Below are 19,321 nucleotides of genomic sequence, written 5' to 3'. Positions count from 1 at the left end.
GTTATACCCAAGATTTCTTTATCGCCCCCAGAAACCAGAGACCTCCAGGGAGGCCGAAGCACGCATGCAAAAGCAAAGGGCTTTATTACAAATTTAGGCCCAGCCAGCCTAAACTCGGGCTCACAGACTTACTGGATCCACGTGGAGTGAGCCCCGAACAAAGGTGGGGTAGGACTTTTATGAGTTTGGGAAGGGGGAGTTACAGGAGATTGTGACATAGGTACAGTGACCCAATCATAATGGTACAACAGTATTGGCAGCAGCTCTAACCATACACACTGTTCAGAGCGGTCGTTACTTTTGGCGGGACCCAATTACAACCTTTAGGGTATCTTTGAAATTAACCAATTACATAGCGAGTTCAGGGTCCTGTTTGGTGACTATAGGGTTAACTTTAACACTAGGTAACAGGGTCTTATCTAGAGTTCCCATCTGCAGGCCTCACCCTTAGGAATGTGGGGAGAGGTAGCGGGCCTTTCCTGATTGGATACCGCAGTGGTCTGCTTTTGCCCAGGGTAATATATAACCGCCAAATGGCCAAATGGTTCCGGAGCGACTGACCTTAGGCCTTCTAGTCCAGAGGGGAAACAAAGCCTGTCATGGCGTCCGCTAGGTTCAGACTTGTGTTCTTACAGGGAAAAGGTTAACTGACGAAGATCACAGTCATGTAGGATGCCAGGCTCTCAGAGATTGCAACTTTTTTAATGGTTTACAAGAAAAAAGGCAATCTCTGGAAACCTATAGGCTCAATTTCCTGGAGCCCTCACATCACTCTCCCGTTCACAGGGTGGAAAAATCTTACATACGAACTCAGTCTTCACACTCCTCACATGTGCCCAAGGGTCCTGTCCCCGTGGTCTCAGATCACCTTTTTGCACCAAAGATACCTCAAGAATTCTTTCCCGGGCATCAGCTCCATACCCCCACCGCCACCCAAAACCACAACAGTGGTGCCCAGGGGCCGCTCACAGGCAAAGTCATGCCAGACCCGGGTGTGTGTCTGCAGGAGATGGCTCCAGGAAGGTGGCCATCGGCTGGAGCCCAGCAGTGACCTTGCCGGGTGTGTGTGCTCTGGGTACAGCCCTGGCACAGAGAACCACCAGACGTCCCCCCAAAGGCCACATGCCTGATTCCCATATTCCACGCATTGAACAGGAACCAGAGAGAGCAGCAGGGAATGAAGAGTGACTTCAGAGCTGAGAAGAAAGAAGTTGATAACTGGCACAGTCCAGAAAACAATGGGGGCATCCACGCCCTGGCTCCGAGAAAGCTACCCAGCCCCAAAATGATGAATTTCCTGATGTGGGGAACAAAGACAGAGCGAAAGTGCAGATAAAATTAAATGTTCTTACAACCTGCAGCCCACTGACAAATACCTGAGGCAGGCAGGATCTAACCTTCCTCCAGGAAGTCCCAACGCTTTTAATGTTAATGATTTGCCAGAGGGAAAAAACAAGTTTAGCTTGACAAAGCTAGGCCTCCAGGATCCTGTGAGTTTTCTTTGGCACAGAAAGTTCTTTTAGAAACTTCTCGTCTTTACCTCCCCCTCCCAACTTGAAGGTCACCCTTCACAACCCGGGTGCAGCTCTTTCTGCCCACAGGTCCTGTCCCTGTGCTTTAATTAAACTCTTTTTGCATCAGAGACACCTCAAGAATTCTTTCTTGGCCATTAGCTCTGAACCCCAACATTTTCTTCATCCCTTTGCATCATAAGAAGCCCACAGCACAAATCGATTATATTAGAAAAAGAGAGGGTAGAAGTGGTTACCTCTTCAAAGCAGACACTGGTTTAAAATGGGTTCTCCAGGAACTGTGGCAAATTGAGGAAGTTATGCTCTGTGCTTAGGGTTGTGAAGAAAGAAGAAGGAGAACACATTCTCTCTCAAGTGGAGAATATCATATCTCCCACTTGTCTCTGTCTCTGTCTCTCTGTCTCTCTTACACACATACCACAGGTAGGCCAGAAAAGAAAGCCTGAGCTTAGAATTAGGAAATCTGTACCTTCTCAGGGGGAGGAGCAGCACATCCGGGAGGCTCCAAGTCACATTGGTCTTCTATTTGAAAGACGGGCCAGGCTTCCAACGCTAAGCGGCTGAACTCCGTGGGCAAACATCCATGGAAGGCAGCCTTTGGTTTCAAGTGGCAAAACACTCGAATGTCTTGAAAACCAGAAGTCTGAAGGCAGGCTGCCACAGAACTGATTCTTTGACTCAGAAATGTCAGGGTGCTAGGTCAACACCCTGATAGTTTCGTGCCTTTCTCCTCCTGGTTACAAAATGGCTGCAACAACTCAAATCCTCAGACCCTCGCATGATAGCCTTCAAACCTGACAGGATAGGGGGACGCCTGGGTGGCTCAGGTGGTGAAGCGTCCGACTTCAGCTCAGGTCATTATCTCACTCACAGTTCATGGGTTCAAGCCCCATGACAGGCTCTGTGCTGACAACTCAGAGCCTGGAGCCTGCCTCAGATTCTATATCTCCCCCTCTCTCTCTGCCCCTCCCCCCCTTCAAAAAATAAATGTTAAACAAAAATTTTAAATTAAAGTAAATTTTAAAAAACCTGACAGTAACAAAGAGCGCTTTTCCTTTTATGGGAAGGATTTCACCTAGAAAGACTCAGATGATATCCCGTGACCTCTCATCAGCAAGGACTGGGAGGTCATATCCTTCACTTACCTCTCTGCCAGTCACTGACCAATGACTGGCATTGTCCTGATTGGCTGCCATCAATCACAATTCATGCCTGGGACACGGGCGCATTCACTAGTAGTGGAAACAGAAGAGAAGGAAAATCAGAAAAGGATTGGCCAGGGGCACTTGGGTGGCTCAGTTGGTTAAGCCTCCGACGTCGGCTCAAGTCAGATCTCACCTTTGTGGGTTCGAGCCCCGCGTCAGGCTCTGTGCTGGAGCCTGCTTCCGGTTCTGTGTCTCCTTCTCTCTCTGCCCCTCCCCCTCTCATGCTCTGTCTCTCTGTATCAAAAATAAATAAAACATTAAAAAAAAAAAGGATCGGCTGACAGGAGGCAGCCAACAACATTCAATGAGTATCTTACTCCTTTCTCCCCTTGTTAGGCTGCACGTATGTTAAAAGGACAATCATACATGCAAAGTAAACACTGTTTAAAAAACTGTTTAAATGGAGGAAAATACTATTGTCCAAAATTAGAAAAGCAGCTTCAGTTTGGAATTCAGATAGGAACCCCAACAAGTTGTAAAGAGTTGCTCATGGAACAGCTTTGAATTGGATGTTTTGGTCAGTTCAGAAAATAATAATAATTCTCGGGACACTAGGGCGGCTCAATCGGTTCAGCGTCAGACTCTTGATTTTAGTTCAGATCATGAGCTCACCGTTTGTGATATCAAAGCCTGCATTGCACTCCGTGCAGGGCATGGAGCCTGCTTAAGATTCTCTCTCTCAAAAAATAAATATATTAGTTACTTTGGAAAAGTGAAATAAAAAAATAATACTCAATTCTCCAACAAATTGCAAGAATTGTCCCCAGAGCAAAAACGAAAGGCAGGAGAGACAGAAATAAGCGGGCTCCTGCCATGTTTCCTTGCCTCTTAACTGTCCTTCTATGGGGTTCCTGAAATCCTCGGAGATCAGAGTCCCTGCCATCTGCCTGTCTGGCTGGTGAAGAAAAGGCTCAAGACAACTAGGTCTTTGCCGTCCTGGGTTTGAACACGAGCTTACAGAATGTCTTCATCCTTCCTGGAGGAAATTACAGTGAAGGCTCAACCCCCCTCTCCCCCTGGGTTTATCCCTCTACTTTCCTCTCTGTCTCCCTTGCTTGCTCTTTCTCATTAGCATCCGTCATTAGCATTTTCCAGTCAGCCCAGAAATGCCACCGCCCCACCCTCCACCCCAGCCCCAGGCCCCCTGCAGCATAAGCAATGACACCAGTGTCCCTTCTACTCAGCAGGATGTTGACACGGGCCCTTCTCATTGTCCCGCCCTGACACATGGCAGGGTGGCATCTCATGACCCTCCTGCAGCTATCTATCTATTTACATGGTGACCCAGGGCCCGGCTCATAATGAGGAACCCTGTGGCCATCACATGCAGGAGGCTGGCAGAGACAAAGCAATTTTAGAAGCAAAGCAAGAATTTTGAACTGCAGAGAATCTGGGCTCTGAGACTCAGTTCTTCCTCTTACTGAATAGGGGTGTGGTAGATGGAAGCTTCTTGAAATTCTTTGCTACTCCTCCCACTGAGAGATGGAATCCAAATTCCCACCCTTACATTTATGCCAGCTTCAGTGATTTGCCCATCAAAGGATTGTGTCCCATATGGGACAATCTGGGGCTTCCGAGGCCAGACCTTCAGAAGTCTTGAAGGCTTTTGTAACCTCTGTCCTGGGGGAGGCCATGCAAGGTGTCTGACTAGCCTGAGGCCACCATGCTGGGAGGCCACCCAAGCTTGCAAAGTGGAGAAGGAAGCCATAAGGAAAGCAGGAGGTCAGGCCAGCCTGGGCGCATAGGCATGAAAGAAGTTCCTTGGCCTTTCTGTCCTCAGCAAATGTGATATGAAGAACCAGGCACTCAACAGCCAGCAAGAACCAAGCCACCAGAGGAGTCATCTCAGCCACCAACAGTCACTTGAGCCAAACTAGCTGGGGACTCACCAGTGTGGAGCAGAGAGTAACTGGCCCAATGTGCTCTCTCTGAACTCCTCACCCACAAACTCCACACAAAGCAGAAAGGCTGTTGTTTTGTGGAGCTAATTCTTGAGCATAGATTTTGCTACAATAGGTCATGCTGGAATAAGAGACACTGGACAAATCCTCAACCTTTCTTAAATTTTTAAAAAAAGGTTTATTTTCGAGACAGAGAGAGAACGTACAAGTGAGGAAACAGAGGATCCAAAGCAGGCTCTGTGCTGACAGCACAAAACCCGATGTGAGACCTCAACTCATGAACCGTGAGATCATGACTTGAGCCGAAGTCAGACGCTTAACGGACTGAGCCACCCAGGCGTCCCAGATCATCAACCTTTCCTCATCTGTAAAATGGAGCCAAGGATAGCATCTAGTTTACCTGTATCACCCATCTCACATGGATTAAATGATGGTCCTCAAAACGCAGCCTCATGCTTAGAACAGAGTAGTCAGTGATTTAACATCAGTTCCTATGGTTTAAGATAAACCTGTTTATGGGGCATCTGGGTGGCTCAGTCAGTTGAGCATTAGACTTTTGCTCAGGTCATGATCTCGTGGTTCGCGAGTTCAAGCCCTGCGTAGGGCTCTGTGCTGACAGCTCACAGCCTGGAGCCTACTTTGGATTCTGTGTGTGTCTCTCTCTCTGCCCCTCCCTTGCTCATGCTCTGCTTCTCTCACTCTCAAAAATAAACATTAAAAAAATTTTTAAAGATAAAAATGTATTTTAGACAGGCATATGTTAAGCTCCTAATTAAGAGACTGTTAATCATGGTTGATAATGCCTCTTTTATCACTGGGAGTCGAGCTGAGAACAAGAGAATTATTCATGAGTGTCTCTCAGATGCCAAGTAAAGCCCACAGAACCAGCCCAGCGTATGCTTCCTGGAAAGATAGCCCTGCTTATACAAAGCCTTCTAAGCCAAACTAGAAAATGAGGGCAAGTCCTTGTGGTTTATGGTCATGGAAACAATTCTGGAGACACAAGATGTCTGGAGAATGAAAACATGTAGGAAGTGGCATCATCTATGACTTCAAACCCCAATATATTGGTTATTGTGTTAGTTAATTTTATGTATCAACGTGGCTGGGGCATGGTGCCTAGATATTTGGCCAAATGTAATTCTGGATGTTTCTGTGAAGGTGTTTGTTGGATGAGATCAATACTGACATAAGTGGACTTTGAGTAAATTAGATTGTACTTCCTATTGTGAGGGCACCCCATCAAATCAGTTGAAGGCCTGAATAGAACAAAGATTGATTCCCCCTGAGCAAGAAGGAATTCTGCTGGCAATTGCCTTTGGACTTGAAACTGCAATGTAGGCCTTTCCCTGGGGCCCTAGTCTGCTGGCCCACCTTGCAAATTTTGGACTTCTCAGCCTCCATAACCAGGTGATCATTAAAATATTTCTCTCTCTCTCAGGCACCTGGAAGGCTCAGTCAGTTAAGCGTCCAACTTTGGCTCAGGTCATGATCTCACAGTTCGTGGGTTCAAGCCCCACACCGGGCTCTGTGCTGACAGCTCAGAGCCTGGAGCCTGCTTCAGATTCTGTGCTCCCTCTCTCTGCAACTCCCCTGCCCATGCTCTGTCTCTCAAAAAATGAATAAGCTTAAAAAATTTTTTTATCTCTATCTCTTTCTTTTTCTGCCTATCTCTGTCTCTCGATCTAGATAGATCAGTTATGTGTAATTTATATTAAATATTATATGTATATACATCCAATTGGTTCTGTTTCTCTGGGGGATGCTATTACAGTGACCAATCCTAGCCATCCAACTGCAAAGTGAGGTTTGTCATATCCTAGGTGATTGGTATGAACTCAGGCAGATTGCCTTGATTATCAAACTATAGAACCCAGGAGGCTCTTAGAGATCCTTGAGCCTGACCTTGCAATTTTCTCATTATTTGGTAAAAAAAAAAATTATGGATAACTGCCAGAGTCCAGCTCCAGCAGGTCCAGGCGGTCCCTGAAGGATGGACGGTGTTGGTAAAAGGGAGTGAGAGAGCCTCAGCTTCTTTCTGCTCACCATGCAGGCATCTCTGCACTGACCAGTGAGTCAGCTTTATTTATTGAAAAAATGTATGAGGTATAAAACAAAAGTGGCAATTGCCTTAGACAATGATTTCTGATGACAAATTTTTTGGTATGTAAAAGTTTCACAGAACATAGATTGTTAGAAGACTCATACATAACCTTTATCAATAGTGACTGAAGTAGGTGACTAGATGCTTATCACATGGGGAAGGAAGGTATCTTCAGCATTCAAATACAAGGCAAAGTTTTTAGCATAGCAAAGACAAGAGTTAGTTCTTTTATGAGCAGGAATCAATAGCCTATTTTCTCGAGGAGAAGAAAAACAGATTTTCTCAGGAAATGCAATATTTGCTCCTATAATCACAAAAGAAGAAACTCCTATCAGTTCCTTCACCAGGTCTGATACCAGTCAGCCAGGTGCCTTGGGGGTCGATGCTCAAGCAAAAATTGAGTGGGGGTTGAGTGGGTGTAGACGCCGGTCACCATCTGACAATGGGAGGCCTTGCAAACCTGCCTTACTTCAGAAATTGCTCCCAGCAGATAACCATCATTTTTTTTTTTTGATAGGACTAGAAGCTCCTTGCATCTCAGATTGAGCAAGATTCATTGTGGGAGGAGAAATGGACTTTAATTCATTCTATTCACTTAAAAATATTTTTATATAGTTTATTTATTTTTGAAACAGAGAGAGACAGAGCATGAATGGGGGTGGGACAGAGAGAGAGGGAGAGACAGAAACTGAAACAGGCTCCAGGCTCTGAGCTGTCAGCACAGAACCTGATGCAGGGCTTGAACCCATGAACCATGAGATCATGACCTGAGCTGAAGTCAGATGCTTAAGTGACTGAGCCACCCAGGCACCCTCTATTCATTTTACAAAGATTGGAAGTACCTACGCTGTGGTATGCAGTAGGCTACACACTGGAAATATGGAGGGAATGAAGCAAGCATCCGCACCTTCTCGGAACCTCCACTGGAGAAACTGTGCCAGATGTCATGGAAAGTTGGTGGGTTAATGACCAGATGAGCAGCTATTCCCGGCCAGCAATGATGAAGTCTATACCATGTCAAGGGGGCTTTCTAAAGCAGGCCAGGGTGGGGCTTCAGGCTATTTTCATTTTTACTCTTGTTTATATTACTTCATTTATTATTATTGTTATTACTATTTACTTGGGGCATACGCTTTTCCTACATTTTGATGAATGAGGAATGAAGCTAGAAGGAACTGGAGGGGTAGGTGATTGTAGAGAACCACCAACAGAACCCGAGGCACTGATAGACTACAGCAAGGGAGTGTGGCTCTTCCAGATGAAATTTGGTGAAGATAATTCCTGCACCGAAGAAACTCCACCTCAGGAAAATAATTGAAGAAGTACTAAAGGGAGACAGATTATTTAATAATAGCCCGTGTACAATAATTCACAGAATAGTCAAAAACATGCTTCATAGTGGAATGTGGTCACCAAAAATTATCATTATGTTGGGGTTCACTGATAGAGGTATATTCTCACTGGGGACCTAAGTTCTGTAGGATTTACTGCCTTTTCTCTTACCTCCCTGAGAGTTAGGGGAGAAATCTTTTGTCTTTGCCCTTGTGGCTATTTTCCAAAGTTCTGGGCCAGGCCTGAGATCCTGACTGTCTCCTTCCTCACCTAACATGGCTTCAGCCACTGCCTAGCTGGGGAAGGTTCCCCCCCCCCCCCCGCACACCCAGCGCCCCCATCCCTGGGTTCCATCTGTCTAATGCACTTGACTGTGCCACGGGCAGATCAACATCAACAACTCAACCAGCTGACAAGTGCTGAATACCAGGAAGTCACTGAGGCAGATTTCAGGCACTCTCACCTCACATAATGGCAACTATGTGAGGAAATGGGTATGTAGGTGAATTTGTTTGACCCCAATGACCATTTCACCATGTATGTGGATACCAAAGCATCTTGTTGTACATTTTAAATGTGTACAACTTTTATCAAAAAAAAATTTTTTAAACCAAATCGACAAGTTCAACAATGAACTTCTGGTATTAGGCTGAAAGCTGTTCAAGTTTCCTGCCTATCATTCTCATTTCAGTTCCATTACTAGGCCCAGCCCAGACAACTGGTATTTGTCCTTTTCGTCACCTTTCCTCTCCCACCCCACCCCCCAGGCAATCAGTTGTTCACTGGGCAATCATTCTTCCCCTGCAGCCCAGTCCCTCCTTGCCCTAGTTCAGCCTCTCACCATTGGCCACCACGATCCTGGCAACACAACCCAAACTGGTCCACAGCCCTCTAACCCAGCTTCCCTTTTTCCAGAACAGAAATGTTTAGATAAAAGTCTGATCATCTCTGTCTCTTGTCAAAATCCTGTGTGCACAGTTCATGACAAATTCCATATGAGGCATAGCTGACCAGGGGCTCTGTGATTTAGTCTCTACCACCTTTTCCAATTTTATCTCCTACCCAATCCATTCATATCCTTCCTTCCTGTCCAGCCAACCTATGACAGTGTATCTGACTCTGGCAGCCTTTGGGGCAAAGTCTATGCCTTGGATATCTATATATTCATAATACTTCTCTCTGTGCCTGATATCTCATCAGTGTGCAATACATTGTAGAACAGATAAATGGATGAATGGATAAATGAATGGGTACCTGAATGAACAAATGAATGAATGAATAATATACTGAGAATGCAAAGGCAAAGTAGTCAATTCAACCTGGGGAAGTCCAAAAGACCTTTGGCAAGTACATGCTGTTTTAATGAGTCTGGTAGCATAGGTGGAAACTTCCCTTCAGACAGCAAGAATAGCACATGGAAAGGTGGAGACCTGAGAAGTATACTGATTCTCAGAATCAATAAGCATAACCTATTCTAGAAGTTTCTGTGGTATAATAACAGGTGGGAATGGCAAAGACAATGCAGGAAAAGTGTCCAGAAGGCAGATACCATCAGCCCTTTTATGGAAGGCAGGGATCATAGCTTCTAATGCTAGTAGAGGTTGTGCAAGCAACAGAAACACATGCAGAAGACAGGATTGTAGCCAACTTAGACTTCCTGTCCCAGTGAAGAGATTTCCAAAATTAATATTACATGAATAATGACATGTTGAAATAAAAGACACCTACATGTCTGATTCTATGTGTAAGCCAGCAGTTCAGGTGATGAGAAGTGCAGGAAGAATGTTAAACAATGAAATTATATGATCAGCTGGTATTTAGGAAACACCACCCTAGCAAAAGTTTGGTAACTTTTTTTGAGAGAGAGAGACATAGACAGTATTAGTGGAGAAGGGGCAGAGAGAGAGGGAGAGAGAGAATCCCAAACAGGCTCCACACTGACAGCACAGAGTCCAAGGCAGGCCTCAAACTTATAAAACCATGAGATCATGACTTGAGCCAAAACCAAAAGTTGGAGGCTTAACCAACTGAGCCACCCAGGTGCCCTTACCTTGGCAAAAGCTCCTAGGAAGAAGGCAGAAGAGGGTGGCGTCAAAAGTAAGAAGAAACAAATGAAGAAGGGGGCTATTGAGACATCCAGGTAAGAGATGATGAGGTTTGAAGTGAGGCAGTGGTAATGGGCATGGAGAGAAGAAAGGACAGATTCCACAGCTACACAGAACTTAGAATCAATGATGGTGGAAGGAGAAATGAGGTCACAGAGCAAAGACATCAATCATGACCCTATTTGTGGTATACTCGTTCAAGGAGTCATGGTCTGTATATGTGCCCAAAGCATGAGATATGTAGCCATTTCTGCAGATCAGCCTGAATAAAACATGTGGCCTTTAAAGGCCCAATCTTTATACCATATGTTTGCACTCATAGATCTAACAGGAGAACAGAAGAAACCTAATGGAGGACCATGGGGAGGGGAAGAGGGAAAGAGAGTTGGGGAGAGAGAGGGACGCAAAACCTGAGAGACTATTGAATACTGAAAACGAACCTGAGGGTTGAAGGGGGAAGGGAAGAGGGAAGGGAGGTGGTGGTGATGGAGGAGGGCACTTGTGGGGAAGAGCATTGGGCGTTATACGGAAACCAATTTGACAATAAACTATTTAAAAATAAATAAATAAATAAAGGCCCAATCTTGAATTTAAAAAAAAATCCTGCTTTTTGATGAATTAAATCAGATGGTAATGTGGCCGTCTCTCTTCTCCTGCTTTCCTAAACGAATCACCATTTTGTCTGGTAAGATATCTCTACTAAGCTACTCATTTCTGGACGTGGAGATGCAGGAGTCATCCCATAAGCAAGGCTGCATGGTGAGTGTACTGACAGATTGCGGAAAGGGGTTCCATCACCTGGGTCAACTCGTCAGCATCCATCCCAGCCAACAACACCATGCTCCTCACCTCCTGTTGATTAATGGGTTATTCTAACCCATCAGCCTGTACACATCAGTGTTTGGTAGCTTTCAATGAAACATGCTTAGCTGATTGTTATCATTCCACTAAAGTTCCGCCAAGTAGCAATAAAACCCTTTTGCTGACACAGCCCCCATGTTTCTCTACATCAGTGAGCACCAGCAGACCCAGGAGACTGGAGGTCTACGCCCAGTGCTGATCTGGGCAGGACAGGGACCAGGCTCATCTCCAGGACACCCAACCTGTCCTAGAAAGTCCCAAATGGAGGCTATACTCATCTGTCACCCAGGTGACCTTATTGTTCTGAGATGAAGGCTTACTACCAAACTTTCTCCATTATTTGCACTTAGAATTAGAAATCAAAGGAGCTGTAGCATAGAATTTTGGTGTCCATCCATATGCCTTTGAAACTCACCTTCTACTGTATATCCAGGGATTTTTCTGGGAGCACCTCCAATCCTTTGCTTTGGCCTTTCTCTGTCCACAGGAGCTTACCATCTGATTGCTTTCAGTATTCTACTTACTAACAGAGCCTCCTTTGGTGGGGAAAACTGTGTCCAGATCTAGGGAAGAATGAAAATGCCAAGAAGTTAATGTCCGTCCTTGTCAGCAGCATTCAATAATGATGGAAAGAGTTGGAGGATAAATATTCCAGCTCTCACTCCCCGGAGGGGACAGCTCTGGGGCTGTTACACAACCTGCCAGCGAATCACAGTTCCCTACAGTCAGGGGGAAACCCCTTTGCCTAAAAGGGTAATTTTCTTATGAAGCTATCCTGTACTGGCTTCCTTTTCTTCCCTGCCTTACTCAACGGTCCTGGAGAACTTAGAGATCTTGCCCCAGGGATATACCTTGTGTTTCCTTAGATTGCTTTCTAAATCAACAACTTTATTCAAATCCTTATTTCAAGGTCTTCATCTAACCGAACCCAAACTAGGGCTGTGAAGAATTTCTCATTGACTTTAGATCATTCCCTGCCCTAAAATGTTTGCTTCCTACATAGCTGATGAGTATGTCCCCTTCTCTACCAATACACTGTTTCTGAGTTCAAGGTCCCATCCCTTTCCAGTATGACACAGAAGTAGCTGTTTAACTCAATGTCCTCTCCTTTTCTATGACCCCTTCCCATTTATCTACTCCACTGTTTCAGAGTCATCTCTGTAAACTTCATATCTCGTCATTTCACTGGTTTAATCCTTCATATTTTTTCGCATTGACTACAGGAAGACTTACAGACTGCCTAGCCTAACCTATAAGACCCTTCTTGATTTGGCCATAGTCTCCATATTCAGCCCATCCTGTAAGGACACAGGTCTGAATTAAACTGACTCCATGAGAGGCTTCAAGTTTTCCCCCTGACCTTGGAGGCCGAAGTGTCAGTTTCTCAAAATCATTAGACAATAAAAGTGCATAGATTGCTCAACCAGGCACCACCCTCGTAACACCCAATCAGAAGCGGCCAGCTAAAATGCTTAACATTCCTAAGGGCAGGCCTAGAGATAGAAGCTATAGATAATCACTTATGGCTTAAGGCTAGTTACACCCTACGTGAGGGTCCTGGGTCCACTCTGTAATTGGTTAATACGCTAAATGTTGTGATTGGGTGCCGCCAATACTCTGGACAATGTTGATGGTTAAAGTTCCTGCCATTGATGTTATGCGATAATGATTGGACCCCTGTACCTGTGTCACAATGTCCTGTAACTCCCCCTTCCCAAACCCATAAAAGCCCCTGCCCCGCCTTTGTTCGGGGCTCTCAGCACGGATCCACTGCACTGATAAAGACTGTGAGCCCCAGCTTAGGCCCGGCCAGCCTAAGCCCGTAATAATAATAAAGCCCTTTGCTTTTGCATTCATGACTCAGTCTCCCCGGCAGCCTCTGGTTTTTGGGGACGATATTGAAATCTGGGCATAACAATCCTATTCCCACACACAGAGTTTGGGATTCAGAGTGTGTTTACTGAATAGTTTTTTTTTTTTTTTCCTATATTGGTACTTTTTGAGATCCCACTGGTCTTTATCCATTAAGAGCCAGTTGGGAACACACTGTCCTCCTACACTGTTTTAAAAAGCTTTGTCTTCTCCTCTTTGTCATGTAGGCTTTATGGAATGTTGAGCATTTGTTTGATCTTTTAGTGCTAAACCTAAGGGAAGATTGAGCTCCAAAATGTCCAGCTGAATGATGCAAGACACTGAGAGTTCCCAGGGAGAACAACAGAAAGGACATCCCAAGATAAGCATGTCTCAACAGGGGGCAAAGTTCAGAGCAGCAGGCTGTCAAGACTCACCCCTGATAATGTCTAAGGAGGTCATGGAAGTAGAAGAAATCTGACCTTGGGAGAGAGTTGTAAAACACTTCAATGGATGAGGATATTTTTCCTATGATTTCTTTAAAAACATGGTAGAAAGATCTATCCTTTGCTCCCAGAATGAGGTAGACTTCATGCTATCGATAAAAATACATTAAGACCTTGTAATCAGTCAAGTCTTCCTTCTTTTTGTTACCTCAGGATCCAAAGAACTACAGTTTCTGAAAAGCATCTAGACAGTCCCAACCTGCACACCTATTTCGTTTTATTGAATCATCTCAATAACTCATTGATGTACTTGCATTAGTTTTCTTGCCTATAAAATGGGGAAAACAAAAAATAACTAATCTCATTAGAGCATTTAGAGGATAAAAGGAGTTCATCCATGCAAAAACACTTAGAACAGTACTAGGCACATATGGGCTATACCTTGCCCTTTTTTTTTTTTATCATTAATGTTACCATCATTGTCAATATCCCAGGTTTAGAAGAAAACTGATAATTAATAATTTTCCCAAGATCACAAAGCAGTAAGTTTAATAAACGGGAATCAATACCGTGCTTACATACCTGTCTGCTGCATCACCCTCCAACCATAACTGAACTTGAAGCTCTGGGAAAATGCAATGGCCAGACCTCTGCACTTTTGTACATACTAGTTCCTCTGTCTGGCAACCTTGACTGATCCTTTAAGACTTTGCCTTTCTGTGTTATGGTATCTGGTTGATAAATAGATGACAAACTCTTTCAGAGCCTTTCTTGCATCTACTTTTCTTTTTCTTTTTTTCCTAAAGGGGAACCCTCCCTTTTTTCTTAAGTTTATTTTTTGAGAGACAGAGCACAGTGGGGGAGAGGCAGAGAGGGAGACACAGAATCCAAATCAGGCTCCAGGCTCTGAACTGTCAGCACAGAGCCCAACACAAGGCTAGAACTTGTGAACCACGAGATCATGACCTGAGCCGAAGTCTGACGCCTAACAGACTGAGCCACCCAGGCACCCCTTCTTGCGTCTTCTTTATCATTTCCATCCCAGTACATAGAAGAGTACTTGGAATATGGTTAATCTCTAAATACACATTGAATACATGTGTATAAAAATATATAAATGCATGAAGATGTTGGCATCATCTAAGAAAATGAGACAAAAATTTGCTCAATTTACAAACCTTGAGCTTTAGGATTAAATTAATCCTACTCCCACTTTACTTCATGCTTGTGTTATAGAGTGTTCAAAGGCAGGAGTAGAGGGTTGTTGACAAATAGAGAAAGGGGTTTAGAGCCAGTCTTTCTGGAAGGCTCTGTAATACATGTTTCCTACAGAAGAAGAGCAATTATTATTTCATTCATGCTTCCAAGCATCCATTCATTCACTCATTCACATGTCCACTCAATAAATATTTATTTCTCCTTCATTTAGTAAATATTCAAAACAAACTGATATACTTAAGGCCTCCTTGAATACCTCTGCTCTCTCTAGCTGTAGGAAAATCTGAATGAAGAAATGAAAGAGATAGACAGAGGAGGAGTTCAAGTCCAGCCCTTGGGTGGGTCATTGAACCTCTCTAAGTCTGAGCCTCTGAAAAGCCACCCCACCTACTGGGGGCCAACAGTGCACCAGAAATGGTGTCAGCATCTTTGAACAACATCTTTTCAATCTTTACAAGCCTTCGAGATTTCTCATCTCTCAGAGGATGTGTGAAGATTCTAAGCACTGAGCAGAGGATACTTAGAACAAAACCTGGCCAGTGGTAGACACTAGTCTGCTCCAGTTCAGAAGGGACTTCCGTCAGTGGACAAACCATGTCCCAGGCCCATTACTGGTCATCCCCCGACCCCAAGCTGATTGGATTCCCCCAGGCCTGAGAACCAAACTCCCCTCAGAGAGCTGTAAATGAAATCAAACGTGCCAGCACACCTGCCATCCATCATTGGCCATTTTCTCTGAGGCTGCATTTGTTCAGCACTTTGACACATTTTGTTAAAACCCACATTTCTCTTCAAGTCAGGGGGACAAAGAAGGATCTCGACTTTTCAAGCATTCAGGGTTGCTTGAGGTCAGAGTTTATAATAAAGACAGCCAGTGTGTGATATGGGGTAGCAGTAATTCTCATGAACTCAAACCAGGCAATCCCGTGGTGCTCATTGTCCTGAGCAAAGAGGGGCTCCAGGCAAAGTCTGCAGATATGGGGTCCAGGACCCACCCCTGCCCCTTGCCCACAGGGCAAAGCCACTCAGAGAGAGGTGTCCAGTGAGCCACAAGGAAAAGTGCCTAGGCTTCGAGTATTATGTGCCAGGCATTGGACAAGAAGAAATGCACACATCATATCTCATTCTCCATAACACCTGAGCCTGATGTTGTCATTATATAGGAGAGGACCCTGAAGTTCAGAAAAGTGAAGAACTTGCCTAGGTCATGAAGCTAGAATGATAAACGATAATGCCAGAAGTCGAACCCAGGCCTATGTAACTCCATGGCACATGCGCTCCACTCCACCAGGTGATGCTTCCAGATGACTCCATCAGCACAGGACTCCATTCCAAATAGAGCATTTACCAACTGTTGACTAGAACATGGCTGACCTTCAAGAAATGATATCTGCCATTGTGACAGCTATTGTTTTGATATAATAATAATTCTGATGATTACTATTTTATTACCCATCATAGTAAGTAATGCAAAACATTCAAGCATCCACTTGTACCAGAGCCTAATTAAAACTCGTTTCCACTCATGAAAACTAAGATAAGAGGAAAGATGATCTCCACCTAAACAGCAGCCTGAGGGCTGAGCCCTGTTGAAACATCTCTTCTCATGCAAAGATACACAAGATTATTTTTTTATGAGCAAAACAGCAAGCTATTAGCCTGCAGTTACAGGACCGTATGTGTGAGTGAACAGTCTTGTAGATCTTAGCTTTCATTAAGAATCTACAGATCACACAGCATTATAGGCCCCTGGAGGCTGCTGTTTCCAGCCCCTCCTTGACTGCAAACAGGCTCATGCCACAGGCTCACTGGAGGAAGATGCTTTATCTGACAGCATCTAGAGGCAGCCCTGCATTGCCTTTAGGTTGGGGTAGAGCTAGCATAAGCCAATGGTCTCTTGTCAGACTTTTCTGGGGAACATTCACATCTATGAGAATATGAAGTCAGAGCCAACTTCACTGACTAAGTTTTTTCTCTGCTCCTAGAGTGGAGGCTGGCCCATGGTGGAAACTCAATGAATATTGGTGGAATAAGTAAATAAATGACTGCAGCCATTACTGAGGGCCCCAACATACTGAAGCATTATTACTGAGGTGAAAAACAGGTCTGGCCCTATTCTTTTGAGCTCCTGGGGCAAGGGAGGTAGGCAGACAATTCTACTGCAGTCCTGTGAGTCATAGGAGGAGAAGGAATCCCAAAGGAGGGAGTCCGCAGACCCAGGAGGTCAAGGAAGCTTCATGGAGAAGATGAGGCCCCACCTGGGCGGCTACATATGTACGAGTTAGGCCAAGAAGGAGGAGACCTTCCAGGCAGAAGCAAAGGAATGGAATGGTCACAGAGAACACAGAAATATGTGTCTCAGTGGGCTGGAGCATAGAGTGGGAGAGGGAGAGGCCAGGGGTGAGGCTGAAAACATAGAAGGCAGGTCATGAGTCCTAACATGGAAGTTTTTTGGGTTTTTTCTTTTACCTAAAGCAGCACTTTCCAATGTGTTCTCTGGAAGAACAGTTTTTTGAGATGCTTGGTGAGGAAAGGCTCTGTGTTCAAATAGATTTGGGAAACAGTTCTCTAACACCCTCCCACAATGCATATTATTCACAGAGGCCCCGAGGAGGCCTGTGTTGAAGAACCCTGCATAATGATGTTCATATCAGCTCACTTCCAACTCTCAGGAATGTTATAGGTCAATTTATCAGATATCAGAGAGCTTACGGTATATTAGTTTGGCCTAATTACTAACTGCCTCATCTCGCTTCTGTAACAATGGCCACCTGCTAGATAGATAACTTAGGTTGCAAAACTCTCCCCCACCACTTTTACTAAGACCTGGTCAAAGGCAAGGTCAACAGGTGAAAGTCACCTAGTCATTGCCCTGCATATCTTAGGTGTCTAACTATGATTGGTCATTTTAAAGGGACAAAGCATTTTAAAATGATAGGTTCCCACCAAAACTAACATCTGTGTATTACAATGTAATCGACTACCAAGGAATGCTGTGAATGTAATTGGTTAACTGAATAATGTCGTTTTCTGTCTATATAATCTCACTGCTGCCTTTGTTCGGGGCCATTCTCTGCTCCTTAACACCAGGGAGATCAGGTTTGGCCCGGCCGTAAATAAAATCTTGCCTCATTTCTATTTGGGGTTGGTGGGCTTTTCATCATCACCCTGCAACAAGGAAGAAGCCATCAGACCACCAAAACCTTCTATGTTCTCACAGATGTGATTGTTCCCCAGAAAAGTCTGAATTTAGAAGGGTTCAGTGCAACCCTTCTAGAGGGGCCCAGAACACACGTTGAAATATGTTCCTCAAAGGTATTCAAAGGTGACTGCCATGTTTTAATTAAATAAATGAGATGATATTTTAGAAATGATCATCAATAATCATAAATAATGAATTAGAAGCACTCTCTTTTGGACAATGGTACATAAGCCAGATCAACCCTCTCTCTGAAGATAAACAGAAAAAGCTGGACAAAATAAAAGAATAACAATAAGAGTGACAAAATATCTTCTTGAAGATACCAGAGAACTAACAAGGAAGTAAAGAGGTAGGGGCCAAGAGGAAAGCTCAGACAATTGGGATCAGCATGGAGGACCAGCTTTCCTCTGGCACTGTGGGGGATGGACAAGGAGACATCTGCTGATTGCAACGGGGCTAAGAAGTTCACAATTGGCTATTCATTTTACATATACTGATGTATCTAAATATTCTTTTAATTTTTTTCCCAGCAACACTACACATTTTAAATTTTCTATTTGTGGGGCGCCTGGGTGGCTCAGTCAGTTAAGTGTTCGACTTTGGCTCAGGTCATGATCTCATGGGTTTGAGCCTTGCGTCGGGCTTTGTGCTGACAGCTCAGAGCCTGGAGCCTGTCTTCGGATTCTGTGTCTCTCTCTCTGACTCTCCCCTGCTCACACACTCTCTCTCTTCCAAAAATAAATAAAACATTTAAAAAAAACTTTAAATTTTCTACTTGTTAAATAAATCTTCTCCACCCTTACTTAGTTACTCATTTCCTCAATCTGTTGTGGGCTGATAAAGGGGAACTAGAGTCTCCTGTTGTCTTAGTGTTTCTGTATTCCTCACAACTTCGGCAAATTACGCTTTGTCACTGTATCCATTCGAGGCTGTAATACGATGTGGATGATGTGGATTATTTTTTATTAAAAAAAGAGATTGGCTCTTCAGATGGGGAAACAACAAAAACAAAAATTTGACCTCTACTTCACAGCATACACAAAAATTCCTAGTGAATTCTATGAATTCTAGATCTAAATGTGAAAAGCAGCACAGTAATTAATCTTAATGACTTCGGGGTTGAGGAATGTTGTCTTTAAAAGACAGAAAAGGCACTAGCCATTAAGGAGAGGTTTAACTTCTGTGCATTAAGAGACACTATTAAGAGTGGGAAAAGGGAAGACAGCGGAAAAGTATTTGTAGCACAAAGAGCTGGCAAAGGGCTTATAGCTTGACTTGGGAAAGAATTTATGCAAATCAGTCCCCCCCCCAAAAAAAGTCAAACCAACAGGGAAAAGAAAATGTGTAATGGGAACTTCAAAGGAAAGGATTTCCAAATGAACAACAAGTAAATGAAAATGTGCTCAATCTCATTAGTAATCAGAACTGTCAAATAAAAGGACACCTGGGTGGCTCAGTTAAGTCTCTGACTTTGGCTCAGGTCATGACCTCACCATTCATGAGTTTGAACCCCAAACCCCCCTGTCAAGCTCTGAGCTGACAGCTTGGATCCTGGAGCCTGTTT

The 19,321-nt window shown here is 44.2% G+C and overlaps 1 long non-coding RNA gene across 2 annotated transcripts in view; it reads right to left on the bottom strand.

Moving 5' to 3' along the window:
* The window catches only part of LOC115302274, a 92,194-nt gene extending 81,955 nt beyond the window's left edge, over window positions 1-10,239 (bottom strand). For both annotated transcript variants that reach the window (XR_003913436.1, XR_003913435.1), the window contains exons 1-2: window positions 10,125-10,239; window positions 2,678-2,764 (exon numbers count right to left, since the gene is read on the bottom strand). This is a non-coding gene — a long non-coding RNA (uncharacterized LOC115302274). The remainder of the gene's footprint in view (window positions 1-2,677; window positions 2,765-10,124) is intronic.
* Window positions 10,240-19,321: the final 9,082 nt, after the last annotated feature.

The sequence above is a fragment of the Suricata suricatta genome, chromosome 9 (genome assembly GCF_006229205.1).
Source record: "Suricata suricatta isolate VVHF042 chromosome 9, meerkat_22Aug2017_6uvM2_HiC, whole genome shotgun sequence".
NCBI lineage: Eukaryota > Metazoa > Chordata > Mammalia > Carnivora > Herpestidae > Suricata > Suricata suricatta.
Note: the sequence above shows the minus strand (reverse complement) of the source record. Positions and strands in the feature narration are given on the sequence as shown.